The sequence below is a fragment of the Pristiophorus japonicus genome, chromosome 3, assembly GCF_044704955.1.
Source record: "Pristiophorus japonicus isolate sPriJap1 chromosome 3, sPriJap1.hap1, whole genome shotgun sequence".
Taxonomy (NCBI): Eukaryota; Metazoa; Chordata; class Chondrichthyes; family Pristiophoridae; genus Pristiophorus; species Pristiophorus japonicus.
The window spans coordinates 111,123,707-111,142,367 of record NC_091979.1 but is presented as its reverse complement, the minus strand read 5'-3'; the positions used below and the strand labels follow the sequence as shown (position 1 = coordinate 111,142,367).

At 45.8% G+C, this 18,661-nt stretch overlaps 1 protein-coding gene across 1 annotated transcript in view; it reads left to right on the top strand.

Annotated features, from left to right (window-relative positions):
• The window catches only part of ssb (small RNA binding exonuclease protection factor La), a 59,913-nt gene that overhangs the window by 18,282 nt on the left and 22,970 nt on the right, over positions 1-18,661 (top strand). The window lies entirely within an intron of this gene.

The window sequence follows — 18,661 nt, the reverse complement described above, 5'->3', positions numbered from 1 at the left end:
CACTGCTTCTTGCTAGAGTGTCAGATTGTGGAATCACCTCTCTGGAACATATTCCGTAAGTGAGGTAGGTCTGAAAACTTGCAAGTGATAAAGTCACCAATGCACCACATTTAGTATGTCCTAATTCCGCTGCTTTCTATTGGGTATCCTGTTCACACCACATAACTCAATGTTGCAATAATTGTTGTTACAGTCGAGGCATAGCATGTTGGTGAATCAACATACTGCACCACAGAGTAATATATTTCAATATGGAAGGCTATATTCTAGTTGTTTAGTGGCTACAACAGCCAGAGACACATGCTATAATTGGCAGAAAACCAGAGGATTAACTGAAAACATCATTTGTTTCCTTTTCTACAGTATTCAGTATTTTTTAACCTCCCTCTCAAAAAAGATTGAAATTAGTAACAAACCTTTGCTGGTTAAGGCCTGTTAAAGCTATGTTAATAAACATTCATAGAATTCTGTGACAGTTTCACACTGAGAAAATTATAGTGACCTTATAGGAATTAGCTCCCGTTAAATATCACGTTTTATGATTATTTTTTTTGCCATTTTTTTCGCAGAAAAGATTGAACGTTACTTTTAATGAATTTTAAGGCATTGTGCATTCACACAGGTTTAAAACATTTCCCACATTACAACAGTGACTACACTCCAAAAGTACTTCATTACCTGTAAAGTGCTTTGGGAAGCACTATAGAAACATAGAAATTTACAGCGCAGGAGGAGGCCATTTCGGCCCATCATGTCCGCTCCGGCTGACAAAGAGCCACATGGCCCTCGGTCAGCAGCCCTGAAGGTTACATATAAACCTATGAACAATGGCGGAAAGGTAAAGAGCACCCAGCCCAACCAGTCCACCCCAACCGGAGCCATGTGATCTCCTGGGAGAGATAAAAACCCAGGCCAATTTAGGGGAAAGAAATCTGCAAAAATTCCTCTCCGACCCATCCAGGCGATCGAAACTAGTCCAGGAAATCACCCTGGCTGTATTCGATTCCCTGCAGTACTTACCATTATATCTGCACCGGCCAACAAGAGGTTATCCAGTCTAATCCCAATTACCAGCTCTAGGTCTGTAACCCTGCAGGTTACAACACTTTAAGTGCCCATCCAACCATCTCTTAAAAGTGGTGAGGGTTTCTGCATCCACCACTCTTCCAGGTCCCCACAACCCTCTGCGTAAAGAAGACCCCCCCCCTTCAAATCCCCTCTAAACCTTCCACCAACCACCTTAAAACTATGCCCCCTCATAATAGACCCCTCCACCAATGGAAATAGGCCCTTACTATCCACTATGTCCAGGCCCCTCAATATTTTGTACACCTCAATGAGGTCTCCTCTCAACCTCCTCTGTTCCAACGAGAACAAACCCAGCCTATCCAATCTGTCCTCATAACTAAGATTCTCCATTCCAAGCAGCATCCTAGTAAATCTCTTCTGCACCCTCTCTAGTGCAATCACGTCCTTCCTATAATACGGCGACCAGAACTGCACGCAATACTCTAGCTGTGGCCTAACCAAAATATTATACAATTTAAGCATAACCTTCCTGCTCTTATAGTCTTTGCCTCGGCTAATAAAGGCAAGCATTCCGTATGCCTTCTTAACCATCTTATCCACCTGGCCTGCTACTTTCAGGGATCTGTGGACAAGCACTCCAATCCCTTTGTTCTTCTATACTATTAAGTGGCCTACCGCTTAATGTGTATACCCTTTCCTTATTAGCCCTCCCAAAGTGCATTATCTCACACTTCTCTGAATTAAATTCCATTTGCCACTGCTCTGCCCACCTAACCAGTAAATTGATATCCTCCTGCAGCCCATGACTTTCCTCTTTATTATTAACCACACAGCCAATTTTAGTGTCGTCTGCAAACTTCTTAATCATACTCCCTATATTCAAATCTAAATCGTTGATATATACCACAAAATGCAAGGGACCCAGTACTGAGCTCTGCGGAACCCCACTGGAAACATTCTTCCAGTCACAAAAACGTCCATCAACCATTACCCTTTGCTTCCTACCTCTAAGTTAATTTTGGATCCAACGTGCCACTTTGCCCTGGATCCCATGGGCTTTAACCTTCATGACCATTCTACCATGTGGGACCTTATCAAAAGCTTTGCTAAAGCCCACATATACTACATCGTACGCACTACCCTCATCGACCCTCTTGGTTACCTCCACAAAAAATTCAATCAGGTTAGTCAAACATGATCTTCCCTTAACAAATCCGTGCTGACTGTCCCCAGTTAATCCTTGCCTTTCCAAACGTAGATTTATCCTGTCTTTCAGGATTTTTTCCAATAATTTTCCCACCACTGAGGTGAGGCTGACAGGCCTGTAATTACTCGGCCTATCCCTTTCTTCCTTCTTAAACAAGGGTACTACATTAGCAGTCCTCCAATCCTCCGGCACCATGCCCAGATCCAAAGAGGACTGGAAAATTATGGTCAACGCCTCTGCTCTTTTACTTCGCTCAACAGCCTGGGATGTATTTCATCCGGGCCTGGGGACTTATCTACTTTCAAAGCTGCTAAACCCCTTAATACTTCCTCTCTCACTATATTTATTTCATCCAGAATATTACATTCCTCCTCGATAGCAGTATCTGTATTGCCCCTTTCCTTTGTGAAAACAGATGCAAAGTATTCGTTAAGAACCTTACCAACATTTTCCACCTCCACACAAAGATTACCCTCATGATCTCTAATAGGCCCTACCCTCTCTTTAGTTATCCTCTTACTCTTAATATATTTATAGAACATCTTAGGGTTTGCCTTAATTTTACTAGCCAATAATTTTTTGTGCTCTCTCTTAGCATTCCTAATATCCTTTTTAATTTTGCCTCTTAACTTTCTATATTCCTCTAAAGATTCTATAGTATTTAGCCATTGGTACATAAGCATCCCTTTTTTTCTTTATCTTCCCCTGTAAGTCCCTAGACATCCAGGGGGCTCCAGAATTATTATTCCCACCCTTTTTTTTTTAAGGGCACATGTTTGGACTGAGCGTTCCGGATCTCCTCCTTGAATGCCTCCCACTGTTCCAACACTGATTTACCCACAGTCCACTGTGGCCAAATCACTCCTTAACTTAGCAAAATTAGCATTTCCCCAATTCGGGACTTTTATTCCAGGCTTATCCTTGTCCTTATCCATAACCAACTTGAATCTGACTGAATTATGGTCATTGGCACCCAAGTGCTCTCCCACTAATACCCCTTCAACCTGCCCAGCTTCATTCCCCAAAACTAAATCCAAAACCGCCCCCTCTCGTATTGGGCTTGCTACATACTGACTAAAAAAGTTCTCTTAAACGCACCTTCTATACCCTTCACACTATATTTGTCTCAATCAAAATTTGGATAGTTAAAATCCCCTACTATTACTACCCTATGGTTTTTAGACTTCACAGCAGTTTGCCTACATATTTGCTCCTCTATTTCCCTCCCACTGTTTGGGGGTCTATAATACACGCCCAACAGTGTGATTGCCCCTTTTTTATTTTTCAATTCGACCCATATGGCCTCATTTGATGATCCCTCTAACATATCATCCCTCCTCACTGCTGTAATAGTTTCTTTAATCAGTACCGCGACCCCCCCCCCCTTTTTACCCCCCTCTCTATCTTGTCTAAAAATCCTGTAACCAGGAATATTGATCTGCCAAATCTGCCCCTTTTTCAGCCATGTTTGTGTAATGGCTATAAGGTCATATTCCCAAATATCTACCTGTGCTCTTAGCTCCATCCGCCTTATTCGCTATACTCCTTGCATTAAAGTATGTACCATTTAGCACAGGAAGACCTCCTTGATTACTACTTACTAATCCTTGTTTCCTCTGTCTTACAGATTCGCTTTCTAAATTCTTGCTATCCACTTTCTGCTTTACTTCCTTCCATATTGAATTTGTTCTCGGGTTCCCATCCCCCTGCCAAGCTAGTTTAAACTCTCCCCAACAGCACTCGGAAAACTCCCCACGAGGATATTGGTCCCGGTGCTGTTGAGGTGCAACCCGTCCGGTTTGTACAGGTCCCATCTCCCCCAGAAGCGGTCCCACTGCCTCAAGAACTTAAAGCCCTCCCTCCTCCCGCACCTCTCCAGCCATGTGTTCATCCTCTCTATCCTTCTATTCTTGTACTCATTAGCACGTGGCACCGGTAGTAGCCCAGAGATTACTATCTTTGAGGACCTACCCTTTAATTTTCTTCCTAGCTTCCTGAATTCTGCTTGTAGGACCTCATCCCTCTTTTTAACCTATGTCGTTATGGACATGACCTCTAGCTGTTTACCCTCTCCCCCCAGAATGCCCTGCGTCTGCTCTGTGACATCCTTGACCCTGGCACCAGGGAAGCACCATACCATCCTGGAGTCACGTCTATGGCCGCAGAAACGCCTGTCAGTTCTCCTAACTACAGAATCCCCTATCACTAGAGCTCTTTTATTCTTTGGCCCTCCTCCCTGTGCAGCTGAGCCACACTGATACTCAGAAGAGAATATCGGTTGGAAAGCAAGATGGACTCACGGAGGGCTCCTGCACTCCCTGCCTAGCATTTTTACTAAGTCTGGTGGTCACCCATTTCCTGTCTGTCTGCATGATTTTAAGCTGCGGGGTAACCACCTCCTGAAACGTGCTATCCACTTAAAATTCAGCCTCGCAGATGCACCGTAATGACTCCAGCCGCCATTCAAACTCCGAAACGCGGAGCTCGAGTAGTTGAAGCTGGAGACACTTCCTGCACACATGGTTGTCGAGGCCACGCGAAGCGTCCAGGACTTGTCACATGCTGCAGGATGTGCATTCCACGGGACTGAACTTCCTTGCCATCCCTCTAGTTAGACTTATCTAGTTTAAAATCTAATTAAAAAGAAAAAGAAAAAAGAGAGATACTCACCAACTCACCGACCTCTCTGGCCTCCCGAACTCACCGACCTCCCGAACTCACCGACCTCTCTGCAAGTCTCTCTTTATTTTTTCTCTGATAAGCTGCCACATAAAACATTACTGCACAAGATAAAATTTCACGGGGTTAGGAGTAATATATTAGCATGGATAGAGGATTGGCTAACTAACAGAAAACAGAGAGTCGGGATAAATGGTTCATTCTCTGGTTGGCAACCAGTAACTAGTGGGGTGCCGCAGGGATCAGTGCTGGGACCCCAACTATTTACAAGCTATGTTAACGATTTTGAAGTAGCCAAGTTTTCTGACGATACAAAGATGGGAGGAAAAGCAATGTGTGAGGAGGACATAAAAAACCTGCAAAAGGATATAGACAGGCTAAGTGAGTGGACAAAAATTTGGCAGATGGAGTATAATGTTGGAAAGTGTGGCAGAAAAAAAATCAAAGAGCAAGTTATTATTTAAGTGGAGAAAGATTGCAAAGTGCCGCAGTACAGCGGGACCTGGGGGTACTTGTGCATGAAACACAAAAGGATAGTATGCAGGTACAGCAAGTGATCAGGAAGGTCAATGGAATCTTGGCCTTTATTGCAAAGGGGATGGAGTATAAAAGCAGGGAAGTCTTGCTACAGCTATACAGTGCATGGTGAGGCCACATCTGAAATACTGCGTGCAGTTTTGGTTTCCATATTTACGAAAGGATGTACTTGCTTTGGAGGCAGTTCAGAGAAGGTTCACTAGATTGATTCCGGAGATGAGGGGGTTGACTTATGAGGAAAAGTTGAGTAGGTTGGGCCTCTATTCATTGGAATTCAGAAGAATGAGAGGTGATCTTATCGAAACGTATAAGATTATGAGGGGGCTTGACAAGGTGGATACAGAGAGGATGTTCCCACTGATGGGGGAGACTAGAACTAGAGGGCATGATCTTAGAAGAAGGGGCCGCCCATTTAAAACTGAGATGAGGAGAAATTTCTTCTCCGAGATTTGTAAATCTGTGGAATTCACTGTGTCAGAGAGCTGTGGAAGCTGGGACATTGAATACATTTCAGACAGAAATAGACAGTTTCTTAAACGATAAGGGAATAAGGGATTATGAGGAACGGGCAGGGAGGTGGAGCTGAGTCCATGATCAGATCAGCCATGATCTTATTGAATGGTGGAGCAGGCTCGAGGGGCCATATGGCTTACTCCTGTTCCTATTTCTTATGTTCCGATGTTCTTATGATAGGTAGTTAAGATGCTAATAAACTGGTTTTGTTGTTTGCCAATAGATTGTAAATATTGAGCAATTTGTCATACTGTCTCAACAATGGGAAAACAACTCATCCCCATTGTATTGGAATGTCTTTGATCCCAGTGACTTGAACAGAGGGAGATAAAGCAGAGTCAGAAATAGGGACACAGGCAGGGAGGCTTTTGAAACAGCAAGGCTGTAAAAGCGGTTAAATTTGTTAAAGAGAAACCTGTGAGGGCTTTTGCAGAGCCCAAAAGGTCTGAGAGATGCTGATCTTGTTTAAGCCAACCAGCTGATATAGGCAAGCATAATATTTTATATTATGTGAAAATACATTGTATGGATTGAACTGAGTCCGATCATAACAGCTGTTCTGTATGTTCGCCTGCCAACGCCTCATGATGCACTGCTTCTTTATGATGTCCAGATGACTGACTCTGATGTGGTAGACTTCTTGTCGGGCTCCTCCCCTCACTGACAACCAGCCCCTAGGTAGGTTCACATCAAGCAGAATAAAGCACACACCAACCCATGATTTTGTGAGCACCTTACAATATTTTGTTTCTGGAATAAAAACAGCATCTGTGGACAGAGAAACAGATGATCCTTCGTCATAACTCTTTTAGGAACTCCTCCATTGTTAAAAGCTCTGTCCTTCAGAAGTGAACAAGTGTAGTGTAATAATTCATACATGTCTATTTAACATAGAGTCCTTCTGGGCAACAATGCAGAAAGATTCCTGAGACTGCTTCAATTACCATCAAGTTTAAATTGTCCTCCTCTTTCGCCATGCCTAACCTCATATTGTAGCATACATGTTACATAGTATTACATACTATTTACTGCACAAATACAGGCAATGCAACCCAACAGGACCATGTCGGTGATTATGCTCCACACGAGTCTCACATCTTATTCATCTCACTCTATCAATATATCCTTCTATACCTTTCTCCCTCATGTACTTATCTAGCTTACCCTTAAAAGGATCTATGCCATTCGCCTCAACTATGCCATGTGGTAGTAAGTTCCACATTCTAACCACTCTCCTGAAGTTTCTCCTGAATTCCTTATTGGATTTATTCGTGACTATCTTCCATTTTTGGCCCTTAGTTTTGGACTCCTCCACAAGTAGAAACATTTTCTCTACATCTATCCCATCAAACTCCTTCATAATTTTAAAAATCCCTATCAGATCATCTCTCAACCTTCTCTTTCCTAAAGAGTTTATGTATCAGTCTACATACTCCATGTTCCACACCAGGCTTTTCTCAATTATCCAACCTAGCCAACCTGCTGCCATTTGTGCAAATTGAGAGCTGTTTCATACTTGGGCCCACACTGACTATGGATCATGACTGTCAAAGCTAATTTTACTTAAGATCCCACACCCCATCAATTTAGGTGAGATTCAACCCACTACCCAGTATGGACAATAAAGTATTTTGAGTTAGAAATAAGATGAGTGGCTTGAAAACAATTTAGATATTTTGTAAATGTATAGATAAGAAATTGGGTGGTTTCCTGCTGGATTGTATTTGCAAAATGTTGAAAGACATCTGAATTAATAATTTTGCATCTATTGTTGCAGATTTTATATGACTGAAGCTGAGCAATTAGCCTTTTGTGACATACTGAAACAGATTCCTGTTCACCATTGTGATGGGTAATTGTGTAATGCACTAAATAAAAATCAGCAAAAAAAAGGATAATTAGATTTGTGTTTATCCCTGATCTTTAGTATTCAATTTAAACTGAACGATGCAAAGATGAAAACCTCATGGGCACCAGTTACCAACCAGAATGTTTGTGTGCTGGTAACAGATATAATTGAGCACTGGTGAGGAGGGAAGTGCTCAGGAATTACCAAATGTGGCAATATGTTACTGAAAGAATTGAATTGGTTTCAACTACTGGTTGGAGGTCTGGAAGAACTTGCATGACTCAAAGAACGCAAGATAAGGCATGAATATTTACTGACATCGGAACACATACATTGTAAGCAAAGACATATATTTCTTTCTCCTTGGGACAGATGTTGGAATGAAAATGGGACGGTTGGCAATTTCTTTAGTAGCAATTACTCATCTCTCAGGATGTTAGCTTGTGTATTTTTTGAAAACCATTATTACAATGTACATGTTTGAGGTGTTGTGTCTGTCTTTTCAAAGAGTAGGTTAAGCTAGTGTGTGATAAGCCTGTAAGGGTAGGGCACACATTTTTGGAAAATGCAAGAAGACTCAGTGGGGGCAGAGTGAACACGTGAATATTGTGGATTAGAACAGGAAAAGCTGGCATAGAATTATGGAAATACTGGGTGTTATGTCTGTAATGCACTTATGAATGACTCCACGAGGCAAAGTGTTGTACTCAAACTGTCGTGACCTTGGTCCTTTGTTCGTAACTCCAGAGTGAGGCACAAGCATGGTGAGCAGCCTTTTATACTGGGCCCTACACACCTATGCAGGTGACTCTCAGGTCTCCCACCGCAGTGTCCTCTGGTGGACAGTCTCTGCCACAGGGGCAGGAAACCCCAGTCTCCACCAGTTGCACCCTCGAGTGGTGCCAGCATAGTATATACACATTGTAAACCTTATTGATAGTACATCAGGTAACAAGTCTCCATTTTATGCAACTATACAGTGACTACACAGAGAGTATATCTATAATCTGCGTATAAAACAACACTCTCCCCCATGTCCTTTGTGCCGATTACCTTTGCACTATGTGCTCTGGCTTAGCTCTCCCCAAACTTAAGTGCCAATAGCTCTTGCACCTTGGCTCTGCTTTGGCTTGGCTCTCTCCTTGTTAACCTCCAAGTCCTTTTGCCACAGCGTTGGGTAGTGGTTACCAGTTTGGATGGTTCGATGATGCACTGGAGGTTCCAGTAGGTTTTGGGTGTGATCCATATGTGTGTCCATGGCTACATACATCCATTTCCCCCGCCATCACAGCGAGATCATGCAGCAAGCCCGTTACAATAACATACAGGATCAGACACAGTGTAATTACAAAGAAAGGAAGTTACAGTTTGTATCGTGACACCTTGGTTCAGTGACTTACATTCATTACGTTTTGCGGTCGTGCGCCAGGATTGGGTAGATTGCATTCATGGTTCAGTCATGGTAAGTACTGAGGTAGGTATGCAAGGACGCAGGTTCCAGAGCAACCGGATGGGGCCCTCGTCGTCTGATAGTGGTGCTGCGCCCCCTGCTAGTGGGCTTGGTTCACTCATCTAGCCAGGACTCAGGGCCTTTGCCATTGCCTAGTGGTGGGCAGAGCCACAGATGTGTGTGGCCTCCCTGTCCTCATTTGAGGGCTGCAGAGTCTTCTGCCTGCTCTCTAACAGTGTTGGGAACCTGGCTGTTCCAGGTCCCGTTTGGAGAACTCGTTGGTTCTGACTTTTCGCTCCCGGACATGGCCGAGATAGCGACTGGGTCTTGGGGCTGCACCGTCTCCACCCGGGTGGTGGGCAACAGCGGCCAACCATGCGTATTGGCATCGTTTGTCTTTCCAGGTCCGTGGCGACTAGTGCCATCGGGTGCCTGCAGCGTGGAATAGACCTGGGACAGGGCATCAGGATCAGTGCCTTCACCCTCCCAAATTCACTCGCTTGCTACTTTTGGGGACACTCTATTCCTGACATCTCGCAACATTTTGTTCTTTACATTAGGACTCGTACCGACATCTCACAACAACATTTTGTTCTTTACATGAGGAATAGTACCTGTTATGTATTTAACCCCTTGTAACCTGCATCACACCTGTCCACCAGTATCCCTTGGGAGTACAGTATATAAGCAGGCCACCCACGAGGTACTTGCACTCTGAAACTACAATAAAAGAACTAAGGTCACACTTGCTCATTACGCACAGTACTCGGTCTGACTATTTATTATGAGTACAATAATTGGCGACGAGGTAACGAACCGCGCGAAAATGCAAAGAACAGTCGGCATCCTGGAGAAGTTCTCAGAGGGGGATGATTGGGAGGCCTTTGTGGAGAGACTCGACCAATACTTCGTAGCCAATGAGCTGGAAGGGGATGAGAATGCGACCAAACGAAGGGTGATCCTCCTCACTGTCTGTGGGGCCACAATCTATGACGTCATGAAGAATCTCCTGGCCCCGGCTAAACCAACAGAGAAATCTTACGAAGAACTGTGTACGCTGGTCCGGGAGCACCGAAATCCTAAGGAAAGTGTTTTGATGGCGAGATATCAGTTCTACACGTGTCAACAATCGGAGGGCCAGGAAGTAGCGAACTACATCGCCGAACTAAGGCGCCTTGCAGGACATTGTGAGTTTGAGAGATTCCGAGAACAAATGCTCAGAGACTTTTTTGTACTGGGCATCGGACATGAGACAATCCTTCGCAAACTGTTGACTGTAGAAACTCCAAATCTGAATCAAGCCATAACGATAGCCCAGGCATTTATGTCCAGCAGCAACAACACCAAGCAGATTTCGCAGAACTATGACGTCTCGGCCAATACGGTGCATAAAGTAACGTCGGTTTTGAGCAGAAATGTACAAGGCAGAATGTACACGCCGGCTGCTGTGGCCCGACCTCAATTGACCCAGAGTCTGCCATCATCTGTTAATGCGAGACAGTTAACACCCTGTTGGCGCTGTGGGGGTGATCATCAGCCCGATCAATACCGCTTTAGGCACTATGCGTGCAATGGCTGCAGAACAATGGGACACCTCCAACGAATGTTCAGGCGAGCTGCAAACCCTGCAAACCACCACGTTGCAGAGGAAGATCGGTTCACATTGGAAACTTGTACGGAAGAGGCAGAGGTGTACGGGGAATACACGTTCACGATGAAATGCCCACCAATAATGTTGAAAGTTGAACTGAACAGTATGCCAGTGTCTATGGAGCTGGACATGGGGGCAAGTCAGGCCATAATGAGTAAAACGGCCTTCGACAGGCTGTGGGGGAAGAAGGCACACAGGCCCAAGGTCAGCCCCATTCACACCAAACTAAGGACTTATGCAAAGGAACTAATCCCTGTAATTGGCAGTGCTGAAGTCAAAGTCTCCTATGATGGAGCAGTACATGAACTCCTGCTATGGATGGCCCCACATTGTTTGGCAGAAGCTGGCTGGGGAAAATCCGCTGGAACTGGGACGACATCTAAGCGCTCTCGTCAGTTGACGACACTGCTTGCACCCAAGTTCTAAGCAAATTCCCTTTGTTATTTGAGCCAGGCATTGGAAGTTTCTCGGGGGCGAAAATGCAGATCCATTTGGTTCTCGGTACGCGTCCCATCCACCACAAGGCTCGGGCGGTACCGTACATGATGCGTGAAAAAGTGGAAATCGAGCTGGACAGGCTGCAACGTGAAGGCATAATCGCGCCAGTGGAGTTCAACGACGGGGCCAGTCCGATTGTTCCGGTACTCAAGGAGGATGGTACAGTTAGAAGTTGCAGTGATTTATAAAGTAACGATTAACCGTTTTTTGCTGCAGGACCAGTACCCGCTACCCAAGGCAGACGACCTATTTGCGACCCTGGCTGGAGGGAAGACGTTCACCAAGCTGGACCTGATCTCGGTGGAGCTGGAGGAGTCTTCGAAAGGCTTCACCTGTGTTCATCAACACTAACAATGGTCTGTTTATTTACAACTGGTGCCCATTCGGGATTCGGCCGGCTGCAGCGATCTTCCAGCGGAACATGGAAAGCCTGTTAAAATCAGTTCCTTGTACAGTGGTCTTCCAGGACGACTTATTGGTTACAGGTTGGGACACCATGGAGTACTTGAAGAACCTGGAGGAGGTTCTTAGTCGGTTGGATCACGTAGGGCTCAGGTTGAAACGCTCGAAGTTGTTTTCCTGGCACAGGACGTCGAATTCTTAGGAAGGAGGATCGCAGCAGACGGCATCAGACCCACCGATGCCAAGATGGAGGCCATCAATAACGCGCCATGACCACGGAACGTGACGGAGCTGTGGTCATTTCTGGGACTCCTTAACTACTTCGGTAATTTCCTACCTGGGTTAAGCACCCTGCTAGAACCTCTACATGCGCTACTGCGCAAAGGAGACGACTGGGTTTGGAGGAATTCACAAGAGGCTGCCTTTAAGAAAGCCAGAAATTTACTGTGTTCTAACAAACTGCTTGTCCTGCATAACCCATGTAAACGACTTGTGTTAGCTTGCGATGAGTCGTCATACGGGGTCGGGTGTGTGTTACAACAGGCTAATGAATCGGGAATTTTGCAACCAGTTGCATATGCATCCAGGAGCTTGTCCAAGGCTAAAAGGGCCTTCAGCATGGTTGAAAAAGAAGCTCTGGCATGCGTTTATGGGGTAAAAAAAAAATGCACCAGGACTTGTTTGGCCTCAAGTTCAAGCTTGAAACTGACCACAAGTCGCTCATATCGCTATTCTCGGAGAGCAAAGGGATCAATACAAATGCCAAAGATGGGCGCTCACACTCGGCATACAACTATGTAATTCGCCACAGACCGGGCACAGAGAACTGCTCAGTCGGCTACCATTGCCCACCACCGGGATGGAAATGGCACAGCCAGTGGACTTGCTTATGGTCATGGAGGCATTTGAGAACGAGAAATCCCCCGTTACGGCCCGCCAGATCAGGACCTGGACCAGCCAGGATCCTTTACTGTCACTGGTAAAAAAAAAACTGTGTCCTCCATGGGAGCTGGTCCAGTGTCCCAGTGGAGATGCAGGAAGCGATTAGGCCATTCCACAGACACAAAGATAAGCTGTCGCTGTGGGTGGACTGTCTCTTGTGGAGCAATCGTGTGGTCTTGCCCAAGAAAGGCAGAGACACATTCATTGGGGAACTGCACAGCACCCACCCAGGCATTGTGATGATGAAAGCCATAGCCAGATCCCACATGTGGTGGCCAGGCATTGACCAGATTTAGAGTCATGTGTACGTCAGTGCAACGCTTGCTCTCAGTTGAGCAATGCACCCAGAGAGGCACCGCTAAATTTATGGTCCTGGCCATCCAAACCGTGGTCGAGGATCCATGTAGACTATGCAGGCCCATTCCTAGGCAAAATGTTTTTTGTTTTTGTGGATGCTTACTCAAAGTGGATTGAATGTGCAATAATGTCTGGAACCATGTCCACGGCCACCATTGAAAGTCTAAGAGCTTTGTTTGCCACACATGGCCTGCCCGATGTCCTAGTCAGCGACAATGGGCCGTACTTCACAAGTGCGGAATTCAAAGAGTTCATGACCTGCAACGGGATCAAACATGTCACATCTGCGCCGTTCAAGCCTGCATCCAACGGCCAGGCAGAACGGGTAGTTCAGACCATCAAGCAAAGCTTGAAACACGTATCGGAAGGCTCCCTGTAGACCCAGTTGTCCTGAGTACTGCTCAGCTACCACACCAGACCCCACTCACTCACAGGGAATCCCCCTGCCGAGCTGCTCATGAAAAGGGCGCTTAAAACAAGGCTCTCTCTGGTCCACCCTGATCTACATGATCACGTGAAGGACAAGCAACATCAACAAAGTGTGTACCATGACCGCCAAACTTGTCACGTGATATTGAGATCAATGATCCTGTGTTTGTGCTCAATTATGGACATGGTCCCAAACGGCTCATTGGCACAGTCACAGCCAAAGAGGGGAGTAGGGTGTTTCAGGTCAAACTGACCAATGGACAAACGCACAGAAAACACTTGGACCAAATTAAACTGCGGTTCACCAACAGCTACGTACAACCTGAAGAGGATCCCACCAACTTTGACCTTCCAACACACACACACACACACACACACACACAAAGTGGCAACTGACATCACAGTTGACCACGAAACAGAACTCATCATCCCCAGCAGCCTGGCAAGGCCGGCTGCCCAACAGCCCAATGAAGAACTGACCAACCCAACCACACCAACATTCGTACCGAGACGATCAACAAGGGAACACAAAACCCCAGATCGTCCCACCTTGTAAATAAGTGTATTGTTGACTTCACGGGGGAGTGATGTTATGTATTTAACCCCTTGTAACCTTGTAACCTGCATCAGACCTGTCCAGCAGAGGGCCTACCTGTTGGAGTCCCAAGGGATCCCAGCATCCCTTGGGAGTACAGTATATAAGTAGGCCACCCACGAGGTACTTGCACTCAGGAACTACAATAAAAGGAGCTAAGGTCACACCTGTGCATTACACACAGTACTCGATCTGACCATTTATTATGAGTACAACAGTACCGACATCTCGCAACAACATTTTGTTCTTTACATTCTTAATCGGTTCGTTACATTGATTGCCATGCATACAATGTCTCTTTAAGTTCAGTTGGTTGCAAGTCCCCTTTAAGAGAACCCTGCTGGCTTTACCCCAATCAAATCTTTTGTTAGAAACCACGTGTTGATCCCTCAGCATTGCACCTCGTGATATGGCCGTGGCCATCTTTTTTTCCAGCCACGCTGCAGCTTGCTACAGCAGGGATGCCATCTTGCCTCTGTCCTCGAGGTCGACTGCCTTGATCCTTCTCTCCCGCGATTCTGCCACAAAAGCTGGAAGAGTGCCTGTGAATTCGATCTAACTCCCCAGGCGTCCTGCCACTGGAGCTGGGAAGGTACTTTTAGGTCGTTCCGGTCAGATCATTGCCACGCAGTCGTGATGGTCTGTGCCTCAGGTGCTGCTCTGGTCTGTTCTCTGGTGCCTGGCCCAAGCGAGGGTGAGGTTTTGCTCTGCCTCTGAGCACGGGATACATCGATTGCTGGAGTGAAGAGGTCTTCCCATTTCCACTGGATCTTCCCCATCCACCTTCTTCCGAGTAGCGTTGGACCATCACCTGCAACAATCCACAGAGGTAACTTGTGCACCATGCCATTATGGATTACACTTACATCCGCACTACCAAGGACTGGGATCGGCTCCTTGGTGTAGGTGCATAACTTTTCCTGAACTGGAACCAGCTCGGGTCGTTTTTCATTCCATAGTCTCTCAAAGGCATCCTGGCTCATCTGACTGACTGGCTCACTCCCGTGTCCACTTCCATGAAGACTAGAATGCCGTTTAGCTCGACTTCCATCTTTACTGGAGGACAATCGGTGGTGCAGGTATACTGTCATGTATTCAACCAGCATTGTAACCCATGTATAAACTGACCTAAGTTGTACACCGTGAGAACACTGACCACTAGGTGGGAGACACTCCTAACCTGGACCTTCAGGTATAAAAGGGGAAGCTCCACCCACCTTCATCACTTGAGTGCTAAGGAATAAAGGACAGGTCACAGACTGACCTTCTCTCAAGCATGGGCCTCGTGTGCATTTATACTGTGTAGTAAGGACCTATCATATACACTCCATACACTTCTTCTTGGGGCTGAGCTGCCTCTCTGACCAAATCATCATACTCCCCGCTGGATTCAAAGTCATCTACCGACTCCTCTGCTAGACGGTGAGTCGTATTTCTTATACACATATGCTGGAGGTGGCCCTTCGTGTTACAGGTTTTACATACGTACTCATCAAACCGAAACTAGTGAGCCCCATGGTTTCCTCTGCAACGCCAGCATGGTGATACTCAATTAGCACCCCTCGGCAGACTCTGAGTTCTGGAACCCTGAGGTCTGTGCTCTTTGCCCTGGGCAGAGCCACATTCTACAGTCTTGCATGTGAAAGGCACCATTCTATGTACAGTGCTTGCTGGGTTTGAGTCAACAGGATGAATAATTTGCTTGGTGCTGCAGCTCGAGGTCATGAACGCCTAACTGATGCTGATGGCCTTCTGCAGGTTGACTGTGGTATAGAAACATAGAAAATAGATGCAGGAGTAGGCCATTCGGCCCTTCGAGCATGCATCACCATTCAATAAGATCATGGCTGATCATTCCCTCAGTACCCCTTTCCTGCTTTCTCTCCATACCCCTTGATCCCTTTAGCCGCAAGGGCCATATCTAACTCCCTCTTGAATATATCCAATGAACTGGCATCAACAACTCTCTGCGGCAAGGAATTCCACAGGTTAACAACTCTCTGAGTGAAGAAGTTTCTCCTCATCTCAGTCCTAAATGGCCTACCCCTTATCCTAAGACTGTGTACCCTGGTTCTGGACTTCCTCAATATCGGGAACATTCTTCCCGCATCTAACCTGTCCAGTCCCGCCAGAATCTTATACATTTCTATGAGATCCTCTCTCATCCTTCTAAACTCCAGTGTATAAAGGCCCAGTTGATCCAGCCTCTCCTCATATGTCAGTACAACCATCCCTGGAATCAGTCTGGTGAACCTTCGCTGCACGCCCTCAATAGCAAGAACGCCCTTCCTCAGATTAGGAGACCAAAACTGTACACAATATTCCAGTTGAGGCCTCACCAAGGCCCTGTACAACTGCAGTAAGACCTCCCTGCTCCAATACTCAAATCCCCTAGCTATGAAGGCCAACATGCCATTTGCCTTCTTCACCGCCTACTGTACCTGCATGCCAACTTTCAATGACTGATGAACCATGACACCCAGGTCTCGTTGTACCTCCCCTTTTCCTAATCTGCCACCATTTAGATAATATTCTGCCTTCGTGTTTTTGCCACCAAAGTGGATAACCTCACATTTATCCACATTATACTGCATCTGCCTACATTTGCCCACTCACCTAACCTGTCCAAATCACCCTGCAACCTCTCAACATCCTCCTCACAGCTCACACCGCCACCCAGTTTAGTGTCATCTACAAACTTGGAGATATTACACTCAATTCCTTCATCCAAATCATTAATGTATATTGTAAAGAGCTGGGGTCCCAGCACTGAGCCCTGCGGCACTCCACTAGTCACTGCCTCCCTTTCCGAAAAGGACCCGTTTATCCCGACTCTCTGCTTCCTGTCTGCCAACCAATTCTCTATCCACACCAGTACATTACCCCCAATACCATGTGCTTTGATTTTGCACACCAATCTCTTATGTGGGACCTTGTCAAAGGCCTTTTGAAAGTCCAAATATACCACATCCACTGGTTCTCCCTTGTCCACTCTACTATTTACATCCTCAAAAAATTCCAGAAGATTTGTCAAGCGTGACTTCCCTTTCATAAATCCATGCTGACTTGGACTGATCCTGTCACTGCTTTCCAAATGCGCTGCTATTTCATCCTTAAGAATTGATTCCAACATTTTCCCCACTACTGATGTCAGGCTAAACCGATCTATAATTACCCGTTTTCTCTCTCCCTCCCTTTTTAAAAAGTGGTGTTACATTAGCTACCCTCCAGTCCATAGGAACTGATCCAGAGTTGATAGACTGTTGGAAAATGATCACCAATGCATTTCAAGGGCCACTTCCTTAAGTACTCTGGGATGCAGATAATGAGGCCCCGGGATTTATCAGCCTTCAATCCCATCAATTTCCCCAACACAATTTCCCGCCTAATAAGGATATCCTTCAGTTCCTCCTTCTCACTAGACCCTCGGTCCCCTAGTACATCTGGAAGGTTATTTGTGTCTTTCTTCGTGAAGACAGAACCAAAGTATTTGTTCAATTGGTCTGCCATTTCTTTGTTCCGCATTATAAATTCACCTGAGTCCGACTGCAAGGGACCTATTGTCTTCACTAATCTTTTTCTCTTCACATATCTATAGAAGCTTTTGCAGTCAGTTTTTATGTTTCCGGCAAGCTTCCTCTCGAACTCTATTTTCCTCCTCCTAATTAAACCCTTGGTCCTCCTCTGCTGAATTCTAAATTTCTCCCAGTCCTCAGGTTTGCTGCTTTTTCTGGCCAATTTATATGCCTCTTCCTTGGATCTAACACTATCCTTAATTTCCCTTGTTAGCCACGGTTGAGCCACCTTCCCTGTTTTATTTTTACTCCAGACAGGGATGTACAATTGTTGAAGTTCATCCATGTGACCTATAAATGTTTGCCATTGCCTATCCACCGTCAACCCTTGAAGTATCATTTGCCAGTCTATTCTAGCCAATTCACGCCTCATACCGTCGAAGTTAGCTTTCCTTAAGTTCAGGACCCTAGTTTCTGAATTAACTGTGTCACTCTCCATCTTAATAAATAATTCTACCATATTACCGTCACTCTTCCCCAAGGGGCCTCGCACAACAAGATTGCTAATTAGTCCCTTCTCATTACACATCACCCAGTCTAGGATGGCCAGCTCTCTAGTTGTTTCCTCGACATATTGGTCTAGAAAACCATCCCGAATACACTCCAGGAAATCCTCCTAGAACATAAGAACATAAGAATTAGGAACAGAAGTAGGCCATCTAGCCCCTCGAGCCTGCTCCGCCATTCAAAAAGATCATGGCTGATTCCTCTCGCAATGAAGGCCAGCATTCCATTCGTCTTCCTGATTACCTGCTGCACCTGCAAACTAACTTTTTGGGATTCATACCTTTACGTCGAGCCCCCTCCTAGGTGGTGTGCTCTGGCGAGGTATTTCTTCCGCCAGCAGCGCGACCTCAATTATGACATGCAGCTCCTGTTTGTGAACTTGGGGGGTGCCAGGACCGCCCTCCGGGAGCTGCCTGTCTTTTACAGGGAACTCATCAGGGT